Source organism: Microtus pennsylvanicus, chromosome 9, assembly GCF_037038515.1.
Source record: "Microtus pennsylvanicus isolate mMicPen1 chromosome 9, mMicPen1.hap1, whole genome shotgun sequence".
In the NCBI taxonomy this organism is placed as follows: Eukaryota; Metazoa; Chordata; class Mammalia; order Rodentia; family Cricetidae; genus Microtus; species Microtus pennsylvanicus.
This window is the reverse complement of record NC_134587.1, coordinates 105,417,156-105,440,113: the sequence shown is the minus strand read 5'-3', so window position 1 is coordinate 105,440,113 and position 22,958 is coordinate 105,417,156. Positions and strand designations below refer to the sequence as shown.

The window sequence follows — 22,958 nt, the reverse complement described above, 5'->3', positions numbered from 1 at the left end:
TTTACTTACCTTATCAACTGGAAATGAATTTGCTTTCCGGTTTTTCTGCAGCTCTTACTATTTTCCATTGTTATTCTTTTAATTTAGGCCACGTCTTAGGAAGTATATTAAAGGTTTTAAATTGATATAATATAAAAAGGCTTTCACTTCAGTAGGCAGTATGCCGTACACTATCTGATTCCAGAAGTCAAGCAGATGCAATAATTACTATTTGGTACATTCGTGTGCATTGCTAAATACGTAGCAGAGCTATTTATGTGTCTGTGGTACTTGGTTGCCAGCTCCAAATTATTTTTTCCAGCATGTCTGTTTCAAAAGTTGGGATACCATCACATTTACTTAGGTAAACTGTGGCTATACTGCCATTTTATTTCAATGATATGCTAGTTTCTTTTTTTTTTCTTTTTTCTTTTTTTTTATATTTTGAGACAGGGTTTCTCCGTAGTTTTTGGTTCCTGTCCTGGAACTAGCTCTTGTAGACCAGGCTGGCCTCGAACTCACAGAGATCTGCCTGCCTCTGCCTCCCGAGTGCTGGGATTAAAGGCATGTGCCACCACTGCCCGGCGATATGCTAGTTTCTTGTTGTAAACTCTTGCCCTTAGAAGCTGCTTGGTGGGTGGTGTCTTGGAAGGAGGATCTGAGCTAGGAAGAGGCCGGCTTCTATCTCTAAGCAGACTTTGTTCTCCAAAGTAGAGCAGTTGACCCCCCACTACCTACAACTAGTGAGTCTGAGGTGTCAGGAAGCACTAGAAACCCTTCTCTGTGACAGCTTCTTAGGCCCTCACTGCCTAAATCTTGTGTGTGGATTGAGAGCAAGACTGGAAGCCAGGCTGAGGGAGAGGCTGACACACTGTAGCTTCAGATAGGCTGTTCCAGGAGGGGGCTGCTTCCAGCAGCTTTTCCCATACTTAAGAAAGAGTCAAAAAAAATGAACAGAAGTATGCCCAAGCTTTTGATGAATCTACGGTGCAGTGTTACTACTGTATTTACTTGGCTGCTTTATCATCACCATAAGGCCTGTAGCATGATGGATCTTGAGGATTTTCGCTCTTTCCCTGAGCATTGTTCTCCAAAGCATGGCAGGAGTTCGGCAATGCTCCCGCAAAGTGCTTTATCCACAGGTGAGTGATCTTTCTCCAGCCAATCAAGGTAAGATCTGTGCCTGAAGGGAAGCCTTGTTTAAACATTCTGGCTTTGTTTATACTGGCTATCTTCCAACACGCTAGTAAACAAACAAACAAACAAACAAACAGGAAGGAGAAACCTGCGCTCTGTGGGAAGAAAAGAAACAATGTTTCTCCACATAGTTACCAATCTAGTTACCAAGCACCATGTGACTCCAGATGTTGCTTAAGAAACTTGAGAACACACTGGTTATGTATCTGGTTACACAAGCATTGTGAGACCCTGGATGCTGGCTTAAGAAATGGAGACTACAGTGGGGACATTGACTATACCCTCAAAGCACAGATGTAGGAAGAGGAGATGGGGGGAGGGGGGCAAGGCTCACTCATTCACATCAGCTTGAATGTGAGCTTTTCATTGTAACCCTGTCATCCCTCTGTCTCTATGGGAGACTGGGACAGGACACCCTGCTCTTACCAGAACCCAAAGGGGCTCATATGCCTTGTGTGAAGTAGGCAGAGAATTTGCATAGAGTTACAAATGTCCTTCTGTGTGCTCTTGGTCACCTCTAAGTGACTTATGTTACCTAACACAATGCTATTTTATTTCATTTATTCTACTGTTGGATTGCTTAGAAAATAGTGATAGGTCATATGCCTGTATATGTTCAATATGGACACACTTAAACATGTTTCCCATTTGAGGTTAGTTGACCCTGTGTATGTAGAAGTCACGGATATGGACAAACTCGTGTTTGTCTCACATAACAGGAGTGAGACAAGGTGGAGACTGTTCCCAGATCATTAGAAAAGCCTGAGGTAGACAGTGGAATGCTGGACTGGGGCCATGTGGGCCAAGTCTCTGTTCTGGATTTATCTTGTTTTAAGAGGACAACACTGGCCCGGTGGTGGTGGTGGCGCACGCCTTTAATCCCAGCACTTGGGAGGCAGAGGCAGGCGGATCTCTGGGAGTTCGAGGCCAGCCTGGTCTAGAAGAGCTAGTTCTAGGACAGGAACCAAAAAGCTACGGAGAAACTCTGTCTCGAAAATTAAAAAAAAAAAAAAGAGGACAACACTGGAGAGACAAAAGATTCTATATAGTGAATCCTAGGATAACCTGGGCTGTCGAGTGAAACCTTATCTCAAGAAAACAAAGCAATACAACCAAACCCAAAAGCCAGGCTTGGCGACTTGGACCAGTGAGCCAGTACTTGGGAGGCTGAAGCAAGAAAATCAGGAGTTCAAGGCTCGCCTCAGTTACACAGTAAGTTTGAGGTCAAGCTGGAAAGAAGGATTGGCAGTTATCAGCACTTCCTGCTCTTTCAGAGGACTGGAGTTCAGTTTCCAGCACCCACGTCAGGTGACTCACAACCACCTCTAGCTCTAGAGGGATCAAATGTTCTCTTCTGGCCTTTCTGGCCACACCCCAACGTGTGTGCGCAAACACACACATAAATAAACAGATGTAAAAGTACATTTTGAAATAAAATTTCAAAACTTAAGAACCTGTTGTTGTATACACACTGCATTTTGAAAGACTTTGTGAGTTCTTTGGATTTCTTTATCTTTAACTATAAGAGACGGAAAGTTCAAGGTCACTTGAGTGTAAATCTTGGTCCTGGGATTACTACCTTTACTAAACTGAGGAAGCTATGTGACCTCTTTAAGCCTCGCCTTCTCTCCCTTTGTCTCTGTTCCTTATTCTTTGCTTGTCTCTGTCTCTCGGCACCTTGCCCCCGTGTGTAGGTTTCAGACAGGGTCTCATTCTGTAGGCTCTGCTGGTCGTAAAGCTCATGCCTCAGTTTCTTTACAGAGCTGTGATGGGTGTGTTAATGAGCATGTGACAAGAGCAGTTACAGGGCACAAACCATGACGTCAGTGGATAACGGCAGTGGCCATGATCATAGTGCTTCTGCTGCTGGGGATCTGAGCTAACAGCAGAGCGACCGTGGCCTTTCTGGAGTCATGTAACAAACTTATCTGCAAAGGGATTCCTCAAATTTCGGTGTGAGCAGTGTTGCTGTTAGGGGAATTTTGGAATGAGGGACAGGCCTTGGGGGGCAGAGAAGGTCCTGGGTCTTAGATACAGAACTCTATGTTAGTTTTGTTTGTCAATACGAGAGCAGGGTTCAGAAGGGAAATAGTAGTGAAAAGGGGTGGCGGGGGGTGAAACCAGAGGAAGAAAAACACAGTAGGCCCCAGGCTGGAGCATCCAGAATTCAGAGCAGAGATTGTTTCCGGAAGGGGAATTTATTTTGCAGGCAGCCAAGTGGGTTGCTAAGAGTTTCCTGAGGCAGGAAGGAGATAAGAGGGGCGGCGAGGTACAGCTGGCAGTAGGTGGAGACTCAGTGCAGGTCCAGACTGGGAGTACAGCCTGGTCCTAGGTGGCACTGTGGTTCTCAACATATAACTAGATGTGTTTAGGGTAAACTCGGGACCCATGTGTTCAGGTGAGAATCTGTGATGGTTTATACCCATCGTCAGCTTGACAGGATCTTCCATCATCTAGCAGACAGCATGTTTGTGAAGAAGTTTCAAGGTTTGATTAATAGAAATGGGAAGATCCACCCTAACTGCGCTGGTTTATAAGCCGTGGTCCTAAACGTGCCGAAGGGAGACAGTCAAGTGAGCCCCAGCGTTAGTCCTTGGGCTTCCTGACTACAGCAGTGCACTAATTTGTCATATGCCGAAATGGTTATTGTGCTGAAAGCAGTCAGAATAAATAATAAAGATTTAGTTCTTCATGGATCGTTCCCCGTTTCTTACGGCTTATTTCTAGTTGCTATTGGTTTTCTAGGTCAAGACTGAAGCACGCTTGGAATTCTGTATACAATGACAGGGTCACTACTCATAGTCCAGAGAATTCTGTGATTGATTAACAGCAAATCAGGCTGGGCTCATTGTGAAATGTCAGGGTAACCACACAGATGCTTACGACTAAAAATCATAGCAACTTTTTCTATAATTAACTTGTGCAGCCACACTGTGTGTATCTGATGTGACTTTTCAGAAGTCAGAGAAGGATCTCAGATCCTCTGGCCTGGGAGTCGCAGGCCGCTGTAAACCACAGGGTATGGCGCTGGGAACCACAGTTGGGTCCTCTGCAAGACAGTATGTGCCCTGAGCCATCTCTCTAGACCCATTTAGCTGTGACCAGCACCCTACCTTCCAGAACTCCAGGACTTCCAAGCATCTCACTTTCTGGTTTCCCCTATCCTTCTGCTTTCCTCCATGGAGCCCTCTTTGTCTGGGAGCTGGGACGCCCACAGTTTCACTCTCCTCTTCCTTCTGACACCCTACTCGCAGCTCACCTTTCCACTTAGACATGACATTTTGTCAAGGGACAGTCTCCCATTCTTACCCTCCTCTCTCTCACCCTGGCCTTTTCTGAACTCTCTTCCCACTAATACCCAGACGTCTCCTCTGAGGCAGCCCACAGATTCTGTAGGGCTTTAGTCATTCTTTCGCACTGTGTCCCCTTTGATTGTGATTTACCTTCCTACCTCTCTATAGCTCATGGCATTTGTGATGATTTGTTTTTAGACTTACGGATATGTCTGTGTGCCTTCGGGTGTGTGCCTGTGAGTCTGGATGCTCGCGGAGGCCAGAGCCGCTGAATTTCGCTGGAGCTGGAGTTGTTGGCTCCTGTGAGCCGCCTACTGTGGGAGCTGTGGACCCAGCTCGGGTCCTCTGCACGCCAAGTGTGTGCTGCTGCTAACTGCTGCCATCTCTCTAGCTCCAGGTGGTGGCAGCTGTGACCTTCCTTTCAAGGCTTCATGGAGCTGTGCTCGGGGTGAAAGCAGAGCTCTCCCATCAACAAAGAACGCTGTTTAAGCAACCAACAGTGTCCACTTCCAAGTCCACTTTGGCACTCCACAGAAATTCATATAGTGAAGTCTTTATCCAGCAGTCAGAGTTCCACGTAATCTAGATTCAGGCATTGAGATGCTTCTCATCTTTCTCCCTAAATGTCCCCTATGTCCTGGTCATTTGGAATATTGATTATTTTCAGGACTTGCTCAGTCTTTTTCTACACTGCTTCATGGTCAAGAGTGTCATCTTGGAGATTGCCTCCCTCTTTTATCTGCCTACCAAAGTCCTACTTGCCTTGCAAAGTCCCTTCCAAAAGCCACTGCTCACAGCAGGCTACCCAACTGCAGGTGACTCAGGGAACAGGCTTTCTTTTCTCTCCTCTGAACTCTTGAATGCTAGGTTCAGACTTCTCCACTAGATGTTAGGTTCCTCGATGAGGACTTGTGTTGTTTCCACTGTTTGTGGCACAGAGTAACTGTCTCACTTGCTGTGGGTAACTGAATAACGATTTGACTAATGCATTTCCTGCTAAGCCTGTCTCTTGAAGCCAGGGAGGCACTGTAAGTTCCTCAGCTTTGAAGGCAAAGGTCCTGCTGGGCTCCCTCTATGTGGCTAGACTTGGTGAATTGCAGCTCTGTCTAGAACTGAGATAAACAAGAAGGCCAGAAACCAACGCTCTTCGCTGTCATTGGGAAAGCACGGTTTCTCATCTTTGCCTTTCTCTTTTTCGTTTGAGGCATCATCCCACTTGTTGCTTTCCTTAGGCAGTTTTTCTTTGAGGGGTATTGATTCTTAATGTCCTCACTCTTCCTGTCTCCAAGCTGTTTCCTCTGTTCAGTGCTGACACATCCTACAGTAGGTTTCCTAGGAACTTCGGGCACTCCTCTGTGTATCCTATCTTACAGTCAGTAATAAGAATTCTTGCAATAACGTGTGTCATTGGAGCATATTTTATTACGGGGAGTTTGCTGCAGTATATCTTTAGCCAGTGGAAGGGTACAGACTAGGAACTTGAAAGTGGGACAGGGGTTTTATAGAGATTGACCTAAATAATGAATGATCTAAGATGATGATAATGGTTGGACAATGATAATAATTTCAAACAAGCCTATCCACCAGTTTAAAACACATTAGTCCTGGAGTGAAAGCTAGGGGAATCCTTCTGTGACCTTTAGAGACTTGAGCTACTAAGGAGAAAATATTTAATATTTGAAAATGAGAGTCAGCAAGATGGTTCAGCAGGTATAGGCGCCTGCCACTAAGTTCGATGTCTTGATTTTGTTCCCCAGGACCCACAGAGTAGAATGAGAGAAGTAATTCTATTAGCTTGTCCTCTGATCTACATACAAAGGCTGTGGCTCATCTGCACACATGTACACAAATAAAAATGTAATAAAAATTAAAAGGAGAAATATGTTTACAAAATAGCTTAAGATGTCATATGAAATTTAAAGGAAAAGAAGAAAGAAAATGCGTGTTTCTATTGAGATTAAAGGCCTTGGGTGAGCCAGACCTCTGAGTGTTGATGAGCAGATGCACATAGAAAGACTCTGTTTTGGTCAGCCCTTTGCTTGCTCATCTGAGTTTCTGTCCCAGGGATACAGGCAGATGTGAACTGCTTCCTGGTACTTTGCTCATACATCTTGCTTTTCTAAATGATCTTCTGCAAAGAGATAATATTCTCCACAGTGAGAGCCCACACAGAACACAGAGACAGGGTGGAGAAGGCACCCCTGAAGTGTGGGGTGTGCCAGACAGCTTTTCTTTGAGGTCTTAGCTACATTGTTGGAAATGTCACTCCAACAGGAGAATGGTTTCTGCCAGTCATGTGGAGAAAAGGGTAATATGGGAGGGGTATGTTCTCCTTCCAGACCTCCCTATTTGCTCTTGAAAGAAGAGCATGGATAATGTAAATTTGAAAATATTGTGTAAAAGCAATTACTTTATTTTGGGGGGTTTACTTGGGATCAAAGCCAGGGCCTTGCACAAACTGGATAAGTACACCCCTCTAAATTGCCTCCCATCCCTTGCTTATTTTCTTTTCACCAGTAATAAAACTTTATTAGGAACATGTCAAATACGTTGTAAAATACAGTTACCCTTCTTCCTCTCAGCTTAAAAAAAATGCAATCAGAACTTTCAACCAAGACCCAAATATCTTTAAAATGTGAAAAGACATATTTTAGGTTAGTTAACAGATACACGTTTCCCCAGATAGATGTGGTAGAAGGCCATCTGTCCTGCATCTGAGTGCATTCCCCCGGAGTCACACTTCTGTTGCTCTCCCATTTTTTTAATTAATTAATTAATTTATTTATTTATTAAAGATTTCTGTCTCTTACCCGTCACCGCCTCCCATTTCCCTCCCCCTCCTCCAGTCAAGTTCCCCTCCCTCGTCAGAAAATTCTTGCTTATTTTTTTTAAGATAGGATTTTACTATATAAGTCAACTGGCTGTGAACTTGTTAGGTAGCCCAGGCTGGCCTTAAAGTCAAGATCCTCTGCCTTCACCTTGTCCATGCCTAGCCAAAGTAATAATTTTGATGATATGTGCCTTTAATGATGTAAATGTAGAGACCGCTGGAAGAAGTTAAAAGTATCCCTCACTCAGTCAGCAGACATCAGTTGAGCTCCTTCTGTGTTTGAGTTATGGAACTTTCCGTAGGGAAATGTAATCTACTTATTTACTTTATTTATTTTACATGAACGTTAGTTAGAATTCTATTTCTTATGTCCAAGGTTGTTGGAAGTAGACTGTATAGAGCATAATTAAACACTCCGTTAATGGCTACCCCCTAGCACACTCTGGCTGATCTCTAATCTCTGCACAGAAAACCCCTCGCACCTAATGACTCACCTCTGAATATACAGCACATTTCTGCGATCGGAGAATCAGATAACCCTGATTAGTGGACCGGAACTGAAAGGGAGAGTCACCATGACTTCCGTGAATCTCTTAGAGAGTAAAGCAATTGTGCCTTAATGGATGAGTTTCACAATGGTCGCTTCAGCTTCTGGATCCTGGATGGCCTGGGTCAGGCTGCTCAAGGATCCTGGTGAAGCTGAGATACCTGATTAGAATTATGCGAAATATGCCCATTCTTGGCATTTGACAGCTTTTCAGGCTCTAAAACAGGTGACTAGAAAAAAAGAAGCTAGGTGTGATGTTCCTACCTACACTCTCACACCAGGGGTGCTGAGGCAGGAGTGTTACCACAAGTTGGAGCCACTCTGTGCTACCAGCTAAGGTCCAAGCCAACCCAGACACACGTGTATAATATGCACATCTGTCTTCTTATATACAAAGGCTTTCTCCTTTAAGTCACTCTGCTATTGTGTCTTCACTTATTTCTAAAACTGTCTGTTTTTCCTTAGTGCTCCTATGTTGGCAACCTGACATTAATGTCTCTTTATTACGTCCTTCAAACACTATAATTTAATTCAAAATCTTGCTTGTGAAAGATATTTAACATTAAAGCTTTTCAGGTACAAACTAAAACTCAAGTAGTAATTTTTCCTTTTTTTTTAGTAAGTCTTAAAAATTTATTTCAGCCAGGTAAGGTCTATTGCTATAATCCTAGCATGCAGGAGGCCAAAGAGAAGGGTATGTGGCCAGAGTGGCCCCATATCAGGACTGTCTTTCAAAGAAAAAAAAGCTTTTGTTTTGTACTTTATGTTTTTTTCCTTTTTTCTTCCTTTTATTTTCCTTCTTTCTTTTCTTTTTTCCCCAAGACAGGGTTTCTTTGTACAGTCTTGTCCTGGAACTAGATCTATAGACCAGGCTAGCTTCAAACTCCTGAGTGCTGGTATTAAAGGCGTGTACCACCTCTGCCTGGATGTTTTTACTTTTTCATTTAGTACTGACCTCAGTGGTGAATGTCTGCATTCCCTGCACTCAGGAGCCTGAGGCAGGAGGATCATGGGTTGAAAGTCATCCTTGGCTACTTTGAGTCATGAAACCCTATCTCTAAATAAAACAAAACTACATTTGGCTTAGTGTCCTGCTCAGTCTTTCTGGTCCTCGGCCCTAGGGTATGGGAACCCATCTTTCTGCTGATTTCTTTGCTTGGTTTTGCATGGGCTGCCTCTCCTGGTGATGGAGGCAAAGTGTGGTCATGACATAACTCTGTAAGAGAAGCTCCTGAGGAGACAATCCACTGTAAACCACTTTCTCTCTTGTTCATCCAGGAAAAGGTACCTTTTCTCAGAGACATTGTCACTTAGTTTCATAACTTTCTCAGTTCACTTATTTTTCGTATGTATAGACGAGTATAGAAAGATGACTATAGTATTATAGTATTCATATAAAAACTAAGGGACACCAGTCCATTAAACCTGGCTTTGGAATTTGTCTATGGCTATGTAGTGGCACTATATACATTGGTGTCCATTGCTAATCTCCAGAGTCAATGTTCAAGTAGGAGAAGTTTGAAAGTAGTAACTTGAGGTACTTTTATATGTTAGCCACCCATAAAAATAGCTGCAATCAACCCCAAAACGATCTCCCTCTTTCTTTTATGTAGAGTAATAGAGATTATTATAGCTACAATGTGTCTTTTCCATGTTCCTCGTGCTGGTTCGTCCCCATAGTCTGTGCTCTGAGGCCTACAGGGCATGTCTGTCATGGGCCATAGCAACCCATATCGAGTTCTCTAACCCATTTCCCAAACTGAAGTTTATGCTTTACTTTATTGCATGATTCTGGAGACATCATTGAGAAGAGCAGGCAAAAGAAACCAAAGCTATAACAAACTATCTATCACTAAAGTTTTCAAGAAGTTGCTTGTCTGTCCACAGAGTGACAGAGTGTGAAATCGAAAAACCTCAACACAGCCAGTAACCAACCCACCGTCCAGGTAGTGACTTCCATCTGCAAATGGAAATTGCCATCTAATTGCCTTTTGAGGCTGCTAGGAGCTAACCTGTGGCCAATAACTGTGTCCCCATAGGTATGCACATATGCCGTGTTTATCCTCTCCATAACTCGTAGTACTTTGTTACGGTCAGAGAAATTACTGTATGTTTTGTTTATTTGTTAAAGACGGAGTCGTCTATTTTCCAAAAATCTCAGCTGAGATGCTGTGGGGAAGTGGCCGCCAGAGGTCCTTGTAGACATCCCTCAGCCACAGTGGGGCTGAAGGGTTAAAGGGGTTTCTGGTCTTCTGTAAATAAAAGCTTCTTAATGAAGGCATTATCACCACTACCCAGGGCAGCAAAAACAGCGACTAGTTTATTAATTCTCTTAAGTACAATTTACAAAGTTTTGGATGCAAGCCGTCTTTGGATTGAGGACATCCCTAGCAGAGCAAATGACACAGGGGGACGAATGGGGAAATGGGTGGGGGAAGCAGGGCTAACTTGTAGGACAGACACTGAGCCCTCTCTCCCTTGGGGCGCAGCCTCCAGCAGTGTCGTAGGGCCTTTCACCAACTTCTCTGGATGTCAGTGATCAGTCATTCTTGAACACTCCGTGGTGCAGAAGACCCTGCTCTCCAGGCATGGTGTCTGCAGTGACCGTCTCTCAATCAGGGTGCCCTGCTTTGCTCAGGAGCCGGACGCACTGCAGAAGGGCCCTGGTGGAATCTGGTGGCTGCAGCCAGGCGCGACCCCAGCCCTGAGGCCCACGCTGCCTCCACTACACTGGCTCGGGGGCTCCCACCCCGAGGCGGGCTCTGTGCTTGGCCGCTGTTCAGCCGGCGCTGCCCCTCCGCCCCCCCCCCCCGCCCCCTATCCCTGGAGACTCCGTGGCTGCCGGAGCTGGAGGTGGAGCCGAGCCCTCTGCCGACTGGCAGGAGGGAAAGTTCGGCAGAGGCGGGAGCAGCGCAGCTGAGGGACCCCGCCCGGCTGTCAGCAGGGTTGCTGGGGTAAGTAGGGGTCTCTTACCCGGAATGCAAGGCCGGGCGTGGCCGGCTGCGTGCGGGTGTGTTGTTGCCACTAGCCTGCCCGCTCAGCCCAGCGCCACCGCTCCCTCGGGGTTGGCTCTCTGTCAGCCCTGGAGGACGACCCCACGGCTGGTCTCCTGTGATCATGTTATCCTAGGGCTGAGGACTCCGCGATCACTGCCTCTGTGGATAGTGCTCAGTGCGTGGCGGGCTCGGTGCCTCTACATGGACCGCGAGTGCGGCTCCTAGCGAGGGTCTCCAGTGCCGCACCCCGTGGCCAGCGCGGCTTCCCCAGCGCTTTCTGAGTCCGGAGCTACTGGCTAACTATACAGAACCCCTTTTCAAAGTAGCTTTGGCACGCATTGGCGCCCCTAGTTTGCTGTTCCCGGATTATTTTTTGCTGTGATGGAGAGGGTGGCCCGTGGGCAGCAAGCTTTCCTGCATTGTACCAGTGCAATGGTGACTCTCTGGATCCCGAGGGTCTTTACTATCTGAGTGGCCCAGTACAACCGTGTGCGCCAGGGGTGGAGAGAAGCTCTCCTAGGACATGGTCTTGGGATGCAGTGGGGCATTCTGAAAGCTGGAGGAAAAGGAAAGCTGTGCTGGGCGAAGGCAAAGTTGTTTGTTTCCGCCACACTTCCTGCACCTGTACCTCTGTCGTTTGAAGTTTATAGAGGAAAAAACATTAACAGTACCGGACATGGCCAGACATTGAGCCTCGGTGGATGCTAAAAATGAAACGGTAATAAATAATAGGATGACTGTATTTTTCAAACTCCATTTTTATTCTGATTGCAACGTCTTGGCACAATTGTCACTTAAATGTCATTAAAGATAACTAACTACCTTCCCGTTTATAAGGAATTTAAGTGTCTAGTAAATCTTCATAATTCTTCGGGTTTTCTTGGATTGTGTTAACACTTTTCATGTAAGAGAGTCCCAAATATCGTGAGCTGTGAGCATTACTACACTCTGGGGTTTGGCCACATGGAAAAAAGTCTTTCAAACGTGAAAATAGCATAAAGACAGAGGGTAACTGTGCCCTTGGCATAAAAGGTCACGGGAGCAACCAGAAGAGTGGTTACTCCCATAGAGGGATCATGCATTGAGCTTCCAGGAAGTGCCAATTCTGGGAAAATGTGAGATGGACCATATCCAGTGTAGGAACTTAATAAATGTATAAGCATTTCTTTCATATTGAGCTACCTATTGTGTGTGTCCAACCTGCAGCCTGTGGAGGGCAATAGGGTAAATAATAATGCTAAGTGCTTTTGTGTGTGTGTGTGTGTGTGTGTGTGTGTGTGTGTGTGTGATCAGGTTTTCAGTGTGGTGCAAATGGTCAAGCTTGGATTTTGCAGATTAGGACACACCTGCTGCCACTACAAATCAAGCAATTTTTCCCCCTGAGACATTGTTTCTTTTTGTTGCCCTGGCCGTCCTGGAACTCACTCTGTAGACCAGGCTAGCCTAGACATCACATCTGTCTGCCTCTGCCTGGCAAGTGTTCAGATTACAGGCATGCAACCACCAAATCAGGATCAGGCAACACTACTTTAATTCTCTCCATATTTCTGTCTCAGATCTCATTTGCCTAATTGTAAAGTGTATTAGCAAGCTTCAAAGAAAATACCCAATTTTTTGATTCATCTGAAGCATTTATTTAGTTATTCTTTATCAATAAAAAAATCAGAAGTCAGATATCAGGTTAAGAGCCTGGGAGGCCAGAGAAGCAGTGGGGCAGCCAGCTGTGTTGGCTTCCTACCTCTTCTGTTCCTCTACCTCTTCCGTTCAATTCTACTCAAAAAGGCCAGGAGCCTCTCTGAGCCCCACCTTACTGTCTCAGTCCTCCAAGACCTCTATGGTCAGTTTTGGTCAGCTAGTGGCTAGCTCTGCCCTCTGTTTCTAAACAAACTTTATTGTCAGAATGCAATCAAAACATCACACAACACTCACCCATTTACAGGACTGTGAGATTGTGCTTTGCCATTCCAGAAAGCTGTCGTCCAAGAGGCTTGTCCTGCTTTTTAACCACCCTGAGCAAGTCATGTGCTCTTTCCAATACCAGAATTCTAATGTGCAAAATTCTTGCAATACTCCTCACTTGATAGAGATACTTGGAGAATTAAATAACATTCTTTTAGAAGTGCTCAGAACACAGTAGACCCCTTCTTGAATGCTATCTCTTGTCTTTCTTTTTTTTTTGAAAGATATTTGAAAACTGGACGATTTATTTATTTATGAGACTGAGTTTTTCTTTTTCTTTTTTTTAAGATTTATTAATTTATTATGTATGTATCCCTGCATGACAGAAGAGGGCACCAGACCTCATTACAGATGGTTGTGAGCCACCATGTGGTTGCTGGGAATTGAACTCAGGACCTTTGGAAGAGCAGGCAGTGCTCTTTACCACTGAGCCATCTCTCCAGCCCTCTCTTGTCTTTCTTAAATACTTTTAGATATGTTTTACCTCTTAAAATCTTTAAAATGTGTAATTTTTTCGCTTATGTGATCTGTTCCCATCCATCCATCCATCCATCCATCCATCCATCCATCCATCCATCCATAAGGCTGTTGCTCACTGAAGGTCACTGGATGTTTCCCTACTTGTCCATTTGAACCCAGGAGTTGCCACTGTGGAGGATGCTGGTAGGCACCGCTTCAGTTGTGGGGTTTTTTTTTTTTGGTTGAGAATCCAGTCTTCCTGTTTTCCAGTTCTGTGCTGGATGATGATATCATACTGAAAAGCGGAAACAGTACGCTGTGCATGGCTGCTCTTTCTCCTGCTTCCCTTGTCCCATCCCACTTCATACTGGCAAGCGGTAAGGACTTAAGGGTTTGTTGGCTTGGAAGTCACAGTGTAATAAAGTTATTCTTCAGGTCACATCTGTCCTTTTCTATTTCTGATGAAAGGATCTTGGGATTGTAAATTACAGCCCTACCATATATTAAGGCTAACAGAGGTCCTAAAGAGGCTGAGATCAGGTAGACTTTATTACCTATTGATTTTGGCCTCATGATAAAGTGGTTTTATAAAACCTGTAAAAGCCGAGGTCTAGCAGTGGCTCCACCACTAGGGGCCTCCTCTGCACACGGGAACACCCTGCACATCATTTGTTCCCAGTCTTCTGGCCTTTCAGATAGCAGAGAAACCGAGCTTCCTTCACCAGGAAATAATAACACATTTGCAAAAACCATTGACAAAGGCTTGAAAATAATAAAAGCTCTCTTTGATGGATCCAATGGGGTTTTAAAAATAGGTTTAGAGACTGAAATAGTGAAATTTTTACTTTATGTATCATAATATTCAAATATGAAATTTAGAAATTAAATACGTGATTCAGATGTAGAATTTTAATGTTTTTTTTTGTGTGTGTGTTTGTATGTGTGTAGGTTCATCTGTTTATGGTGGATTTTTTTTAATCTTTTAATATACTTAAAATAGCCTTTTCTTCTAAATAGATACGTGTGGCACTATGTATATCTGCTACATATACATTGTAATGTACTGTAATAATATGAATTGCTTCTCGAGGGATTTTATATAGCCAGTTGAAGCCCCTCTTCTCTGCATTTTCTTTCTTTTTGGAGCTACACTAAATTTCACCCTTAAAATGTTTTGTTGCATTCTACCATGCAGCATTAAAGGGAATCTCTCTTTTGTGGAGAAGTTTTGTCTAAAGTAGGGCCTCATTTGTAGCCGGTTGGCCTCGGATCTTCAGTGACCCTCCACACATACCCAGCTGTGAGTTTTAGAAAGCTCTTTTCCTTGTAAATTCTGATTTTAGTGAAGTCAGTCAGGCTTAAGGATATTTGTTGACCAGCTTGAAGGTGTGTTTATTTCCTAGACAGACCTCGTTACTTGGGAGAAGAAACACTGACAGTCCATGCAAACCGGCAGCATCATCCCCAGTAGAACCATATTATTTGCAAATAAATAAGAATAGTTTCAGGTTTCCAGTGAGCTTTAGATTATTTCGGGAAGCTGAACAACTTTATTCTACACAGAAAAGTCAGCTAAGGTAAAGAAATTCTACACACTGAGACTCCAAACTTCCAAAGGGGTTTCTCTTCTTACGTATAGAACCTTTCTGAATTCAGAAACATTTCAGACATCCAGTTGTGATTTTGCTGTGACTCAAAAACAAGGAAATCTGATTGTTTTTGTTTCTCTGTGGAGATCTAGGCTAGCCCATTGCTGAGGAACAAAATGAGAGGACTAACTTTTATCATGAAGGCCACAGATAATTTTTATAACCACCATTCTGCCATTAGGCTGAATTCTTTGGATTGTTTTCAGGGTTCTGGCATATCAAAGTGCTGTGCAGATCCTGTTTGTACAAAGGTATGCTTCCCTAGAACTGGAAGAGATTTTTAACCTCCAGCTAGGGAAGGGCTTGGCACCCCTCAGCCTCTCCTTCCTCTTCCCAAGGTGGAAGTTGAGCCTCAGCCAAAGTGACAGGCATAGAGCTTGCTGCAGAACTGTGATTTAGTTTGGGTAAGAGCCCTGAGCTGACAAAGATTATGGATGCCTGCCGGAGGTTCAGAAAATGAATGGTTCTTTATACCTGGGAGTCATTTATAGGGCCCCGCGTTTGGGAGGTGCCACCTGTGTGGAAATGACGACTGTGAGCTAGGATGTTTTGAGCCTATCACGTAGCACAGGCTGCACAGATGATGTCGGTTGCTTTTTGGCAATGCAAAACCCAAACATTTGGTTGTCCTGGCGTCACATCTGCTCCTTTGTTTTATTTTCACACACCAAAGATGTGTGGAGCTGGTGAAGGGGAAGCAGGAAGCCTAGGAGGTAGGCGTAAGCTGTCTGTCTAATACTGAACTATGGACAGCCTTGATTTTTGTATCCCAAGGCATAATTTAATTTAGCGATCTTCACCAATGGTTTTGGGAACATCATCTATTCTGTTTCTGAAACAAAAGCCCTGTGGACCCTCAAAAGTGACTTTTCCTTGTCTTCCCTTTGTTAGATACTTAATAAAGTGTTCTTTTTTTTCATTTATTTATTTATTTATTTATTTATTTATTTATTTATTTATTTATGATTTCTGTCTCTTCCCGGCCACTGCCTCCCATTTTCCTCCCCCTCCCCAAATCAAGTACCCCTCCCTCGCCAGCCCAAAGAGCAATCAGGGTTCCCTGCCCTGTGGGAAGTCCAAGGAACCCCCACCTCCATCCAGGTCTAGTAAGGTGACCATCCAAACTGCCTAGGCTCCCACAAAGCCAGTACATGCAGTAGGATCAAAAACCCATTGCCATTGTTCTTGAGTTCTCAGTAGTCTTCATTGTCCGCTATGTTCAGCGAGTCCGGTTTTATCCCAGGCTTTTTCAGACCCAGGCCAGCTGGCCTTGGAGAGTTCCCGATAGAACATCCCCATTGTCTCAGTGTGTGGGTGCAGCCCTCGCGGTCCTGAGTTCCTTGCTCGTGCTCTCTCTCCTTCTGCTCCTGATTTGGACCTTGAGATTTCAGTCCAGTGCTCCAATGTGGGTCTCTGTCTCTTTTCATCGCCTGATAAAGGTTAATATTCAGGAGGATACCTATATGTTTTTCAATAAAGTGTTCTTAATAAAGCAATAGTCTCCTAGCACAGCTGAAACTGACCTTGAACTTCCTAGCCTCCAGAGTGCTGGGGTTTCAAGCAAGCTCCACCACACCTAGCGTAGGGACTTGTACTAAATTGGCCAATACATTTTAGTGGTGCTGCTGATAGCCTGTGGGCTGTCCCCTTAGAATTTAGCTCTGCGTGCTTCTTTGATGTGTGATTGACCATCCTGGACAAGGTTGGTAAGCCTGGTAAACACATAGCTCATTAGAGTTCAGAGCCACTTACCTTCCTGCTGGGAAGGAAGTGCTGTCTGGAGAAGTGTTGAGAAGAATGCCTACCAGGTAGTAGTTGCATATGTGCATATGTATGCATCTCTCCAGGTGTTTTTATAATTATTGCCTGGGTTGCTTTCAGTTTAGATCAAGATCTCTTTAGCCATTGAAGTACTCCGATGAAGACTCCGTGAATTTAGTAGCTCTGGGATGGCCCGCAAAGTCAGATGCTTCTCTGAAGTTTTCTCACCGCATTTCAGTACAAGGTAATTCTTTCCACCCTAGAACTGGGCAAGGCGGTGTTAAGTAGGGGGCATGAGATGCTCATTCCAGTTTGCACAGCCACTTTGGGGTAAGTGCACTGTTATTTGCACTTAACAGATGAGAGAACTGAGGTTGTATATGGTTGGATAGTAGAGCTAGGCTTTAATTTACATCTACCTGGTTCCAGCCCAGAACCTCTGTTTTCCCAGTCCCTCTTCCCTGTGTGTGTGTGTGCGCAAATGCATGCATGTACCTGTGTGTAGGCCAGAGGTGTTATTTCTTAGGAACCATCGACCACTGGCTAGGCTGGGCATTCAGTTGTCTCTGTCTCCCAGTCACTAGGGTTACGAGTGCACATTGCACACCGCTACAGCCTACATGCTCTGTGCATGCTGGGGAGCCGCAGAAGATCCCCATGCTCTTTTATTGACTAAGTAGGCAAGCTTTTTATTGACCAAGCTATTTTCCCAGCTTCTACTGCTTTATCTATCTATCTATCTATCTATCTATCTATCTACCTATCTATCTATCTATCTATTTTTCCCATCATAAACTCCTTGAATTGGCAATTGGGAAAATGTTTTAGGGTTCAGAGGCCTGAGAAAACTCTAGGACATTGATTATCATTAGGTCATTGCACTGATATCTATTTCTGGGCAGGATGGAGTAAGATAACAAATACAGTTTTATCAGAGAGTCTACTTCAGCACATTTTATTTATGTTTTACATCCAGGATTTTTTTTTCCTCAACGTATATTGTGATAAACCTCTCTCTCTCTCTCTCTCTCTCTCTCTCTCTCTCTCTCTCTCTCTCTCTCTCTCTCTCTCTCTGTCTCTCTCTTTCTCCCTCTCTACTTTGTATTTCTCTTTCTCTCTCTCCCTTCTTCTCTTTTTCTCCTTCCTTCCTTCTTTCCTTCCTTCCTTCCTTCCTCCCTTCCTTCCTTCCTTCCTTTCTTTGTTTTTTTGTTTTGGTTTTTGAGACAGGGTTTTGATTTCTCTGTGTAACTCTGGCTATTTTGGAACCTGTTCTGTAGACCAGGCTGGCCTCAAACTCTGAGGTGCAATTGCCTCTGCCTCCCCAGTGCACCACCTCCACTCGGCAGATGGTTAACTTCTTGTCAAGGTGCTTTGCAGGCAAGTTGTAAAAGAACATATGGATAAAATCAAGCATGCGGGTTGCAGAATGTAAAGGTGCGAAAGCTGGAGCCAGCCATTCATGTGTTCACTGGGGAAAGTGCTCATACTCATGTTTTGCAAAGGCTTCCCAATAGATAAGACAGGGACTAAAAGGAAGGGGTGGCAATGCAGGAAGAGGGTGTGTTTTATGCCTTGGAGCTTAGCAGTGCTCGGTTTGTCAGCCCAGCTTTATCTCCTCTTGACTGGGGTGTCTGGACCCCCCATCTCTTAGTTTCCTTATCTGGTTTTTGCATGCATAACAAAGACAATACATTTTGGACTTGCTGAGAGAATTAACTGAAATCTCAGATAAAATGCCATGCCACAGCAAGTAGCTGCTACCAATGACAGTACCTCCATACTTTTCCTCCTTAACTAACTCCTCTCATGGTCTCCCATCCTTTTTTTTTCCACACCTTGTCCTGATTGGTCAGGGAAGCATAAAAATAATGATATCTGAAATCCAAAATCAAATGTGATCAACTCTTGACAAATATGTTCCTTTCTGGTTCTCCTTCATGAATCTGGGACAGACTTGGCAATAGCATTAGATGATCTGTGAAATGGCATTGCCCTAGGGTTCCTAGCCCATATTGTCACTTTCTGAGCTGACCAGAAGAGGTTCTAGCACCCAATGATAGCTTAGTGCCTAGTGCAGATGCCCATGATGTAGAGTAAGGCTGGGACTTGATGGTAAAGGAGAGGATATTTAGGGAAATTGGAACAAGTTAGAAATGAGGTTCAAGACAGGCTAAGCAGAAAATGGCCAGGATTTGGGGGTGAGCAAGACTGACTCTTCGCATCTCATTCCCGAGAGTCCTGGGGTTGATTTGATAATTCGGGCTTACAGAGCTTACACACAGGCTCTGTCCAGAAGCTCACTAGAGAATGGCAGCCCTTCTGCACCCAGTCTGGTATATTGACGAATAGACATGTCTAACTCCCCAGGCTCCGATTGCAGGGCTTTTCCATGGTGGCGCATCTTCTGCCGGCAAGGAGCTAAATCAAAATTGTTAGCTCTCTGCCAATTCCCACTTGAGATTTCAAGGGTTAGTTGATATCACAGAAGAAATGAGCCTCCTGTTTTCTTTTTTTCTTCCTTTTTTCCATTTGGGGATTTGGTTAGAGACACCCATGTCTGTTTCACTGTGTGGCAGGGAGCCAGAACCACAGGGGCCTCTGGGTGTGTCTTTTTGGCACAGCCTGTATAGTGGGCTGTGTTGTGGATCAGGGTGGGTTTTACCACGATGGGCCTGGTGGTTTTATGATAATGAGCAGCTTTGTTTGGTGTGTAGAGTAGATGCTGTGTGTGGTGTGGCAGGAATGTGAGTTTTACAGAATCGCTACAGTTCAGGACCGACTCATTCAGCTATGGAGCAGGAGGCCTTGAGTTATTTATTGTGTGGTGGCACATAGGCACAAACTGACCCTTCTGTGACTAGGAAAACAGGATCTGCCCAGGTGTAAGCGAAGCTTGAGTAAGGGTTTTTAAAAAAGTAGGGAAAAATAAATGCAGGATAGGGTTGGAGAACCATTTATAAAGAAATTTACTATAATTTTCAAAATACCATTTTATGGGATTCATAGAGCATATTAAAATGAAAGCTATGAGCCAACTTTAAAAACACAACAGAGGAAAGGCTTTAAACAAAGACGAATAGTCCTTAAAGTGAAATCCAAGTTAGCTCCCATGGATTGGGGAAGATTGTTACAGTGAAGACACATGGAGGCCCGTGACGGTCAGAAAATGTGGGGACAGTGTCTGAAATGAAGAAGCTGTGTCCTTAACACTGTGGCTTTGGAAGGTGAAACGCGTTGGCCAAAGCTCCAATCTGCACTGCTTCTTTGTGTGATTTTAGGCAGATCAATTCTTTAGATTCTAGTTTCTCATTTAGACTATGCATTGGCTATCATGGCTTTCATACTGGGGTTTCTCCTTAGAGAGAAGTAGGAAACGCCTGTTCTGCGAGTCAGGTGCCTCATCCATGGAAGAGAAAGGAGCCATTCTCTTGTTTCACTGTGGAGGAGATTTAGGAGACCAGAAGGAGACTGCTGTGTTTGCCCTGGACCTTGAGTCTCTAAATTCTGATCTTGGATAATTTTCTACTTGTCCTCAGTTTTTAGACTGTCATAACCCAATATGTCTTTGGATTCCCGTTGGGCATATGCCAGTGTGATAAGTGAAATGAGTCCCAGAAAACCATACTGGGTCCTTGTTATTATGACAATATACTATATAAAGCAGACCCAGGAAGGAAGAGGATTTCTTTTGGCTCATACTTTGGGAGAAGAGTCCGTCATGGTTGGGAAGACGCAGTGGTGGGCATACGTGGTGGCTGGTCACCTTACACCTGCAGTCAGGGGACGAAGAGCCGTGATGCTGATGGTCAGTCTACTTCTCCTTTTTATCCACTTGGGGACCACAATACCTAGAATGCTATGGGCAACATTTAGGAGTCTTTCCTACTAAATTAAAATGTCTGGAACATTCTCACAGATAAACCTAGAGGAATGTTACCCTGGTGGTTGATTTTAAGACCTGTCAAGTTGACAATCAAGATTGACTATCATAGTATTTTGATGCAGCTTTAGTTTTTGATTGAGGGCAGTAGGCCCAGGGCTTTCTGTTCAACAATAGATTTCTACTGTCTCCTATCGGTCCCCAGATTTGCAAGGATATGAGTAACTCAGATTATTCACGATGCCTTTTGGTAACCTGTGTACATAGGTTAGCGTTCGGTAACCTCAAGAACCAAATGTAAAATTTTCTTTGCTCATTGAGAGCTAGGGCTGCCTCTCTCCAACCCCTGCTCATCATTTCAAAATGGTGGTCAAGGCTAATAAGAGAGTAGATGTGTTTTTAACTAGGGAGGTGCAGTAGGGAGGTAGGTATGAGTGCTTTGTAAATCTGATTGCCCGAGGGCATGACAGTGTATGCGTTTAACATGGTACTGGCTGGGCTTGGGCTAAAAAGGGCATGGAGATGTGTCATCTATTCTTGGGGCTAGATGACAGTGCAAGCAGCCAGGGACTGTAGCTGTTCTTCATCACCAAAAAAAAAAAAAAAAAAAAAAAAAAACAACAAAAAAACCCCAAAAAAACGAAAGGTAGGGCTTGAGTAGAGTGAGCTTAAATGAATTCCACTTTGTTCATTCAGTAACTTCATGTGGATTAGAAATATTTGGAATGGCCACACTGTGCTTTCGAAAGAAAGTTGTTTTTTTTCTGGAGGGCTGGCAGAATCCACAAAGCAGTATTCTTGAAGCTAGAAGTATTGAGAAGACCATTGGTTAGCAAAACTATACCCAGGGATAGAACAGTGTTTCTGAGATCGTTGTTTCTTGTCAGTCTGTGGCAGAAGTCTCAGCTCATTGGCGAGAGTCTGCAGGCTATCACTGTGGAATCACAGAGAAATAGGAAAGGCTAAGCTAAGATGACTCAGCTATCCAGACAGACCCGGGGGGTTTGCTTCTGTCATGCTGTTAATGGCGAGAGCGCAGCATTGTTCAGCATGGTGGCTGTTGAGAGGGAATTTTAGGTGCTGCTATGATAATGCAACAGACAGAGCTAACTGTCTGCCCTCAAGTCTCTCAGAGTCTAGGGACAGACTCCTACTGTGTGCTTGGCGTTTTGGTGCTGACACAGATGAGCAGGAGTTCAGGGAGTGAAGTTTGACAAAGGAGGCGCTTAGCGCCACATAGAATGTCTTCTCTTGGATTGTAAGCACTCAGTATCTGCATCACGAACACAGGGATCTGTTTTCATTTCCTGCCAATTTTACAACATCAGAAATGGAAATGAGAGGCTGAGGCAACAGCTCAGTTAGCAAAGTGCTGCTTGGTAACCACGAGTTCAGTTCCCAGTGTTTATGTAAACCCAAGCATGGGCTTTTGTAACTCAGCACTGGGTGGTGGACCAGGGAGGCAGGCAGATCTTTGTAATCCAGCGAGTTTTGACAAACTGCTAAACCCCATATTTAGAAATCGAAGGATTCCAGTTTCAGTGAGAGAAATTGTCTTTAAAATAATAATAATAATAAGGTGAAGAGAAGCAGAGGAAGAAAACCAATATAAACTTTCGCCTTCACAAGGTGCCTATAGTCACCCCCCCTCTCTCTCTGTGTGTGTGTGTGCTTTAAATACCTTAAAATTACCACACCCACCCTTCACACCCTTTCTCTCTTCTATCGCTCTTTCTCTCGAAAACTTTAGCTGGTTTGTTTAAATGTGAAACCCTTTGTTCTCTGAATTGCAAACCCATGATCTTTCTGAAAATAGATTTTATTTCTAACAATAGTTCTGAGGAGTTGTTTGGGGGTGAGAATGGGACACATAGTACTGTGTCACTAAGGTTTTTCAGGGCTTTCATATTGGGCTTTTCAATTAAAAACAAGTCTACTTTTCTCCTGAAATACAGAGTGCAGGATGATCAGAGACATCTCCTTTAACCCAAATACTACTGAAACACTTTTTATAGAATTCATGTACCATTGGAAAAACTTTTTCCATTGTTTCAGTCTGATCACTGAGTAGGCAACACCTAGATTTGAACACATCTGCCTGGAGAGATTTGATCTCAAGTTTCCTGTACGTAACAAGTGAAAGCGGCATCTCTGGGCTGGGGTGTAGCTCGGTTAGCACAGTACTTGCCCAGCATACACAAAGCCCTGAGTTTTGCCCCGATACAACTAGAAATGCTGCTGCATGTTAGCAATTCTGGCACTAGGGAGGTATAGGCAAGAGGATCGAGAGTTCAAGGCCAGCATCAGCTACGGTGAGTTCAAGGTTGATGAGACCTTGTCAAAAACCAAAGCAAATTAAACAACTAACTGCAGAATAGGATTGTGAATACTTTAGTTGCTTTTATGTC

At 44.2% G+C, this 22,958-nt stretch overlaps 1 protein-coding gene across 5 annotated transcripts in view; it reads left to right on the top strand.

Annotated features, from left to right (window-relative positions):
- Positions 1-10,468: 10,468 nt before the first annotated feature.
- Positions 10,469-22,958, top strand: part of Csgalnact1 (chondroitin sulfate N-acetylgalactosaminyltransferase 1) — a 329,616-nt gene continuing 317,126 nt past the window's right edge. For 3 of the 5 annotated variants that reach the window (XR_012911873.1, XR_012911872.1, XM_075986920.1), the window contains exon 1: positions 10,678-10,800. The gene's annotated coding sequence lies outside the window, so the exon portion shown is untranslated. Of the gene's footprint in view, positions 10,801-22,958 lie in introns of all 5 variants that reach the window. The other 2 variants (XM_075986922.1, XM_075986923.1) reach the window with 2 other exon arrangements.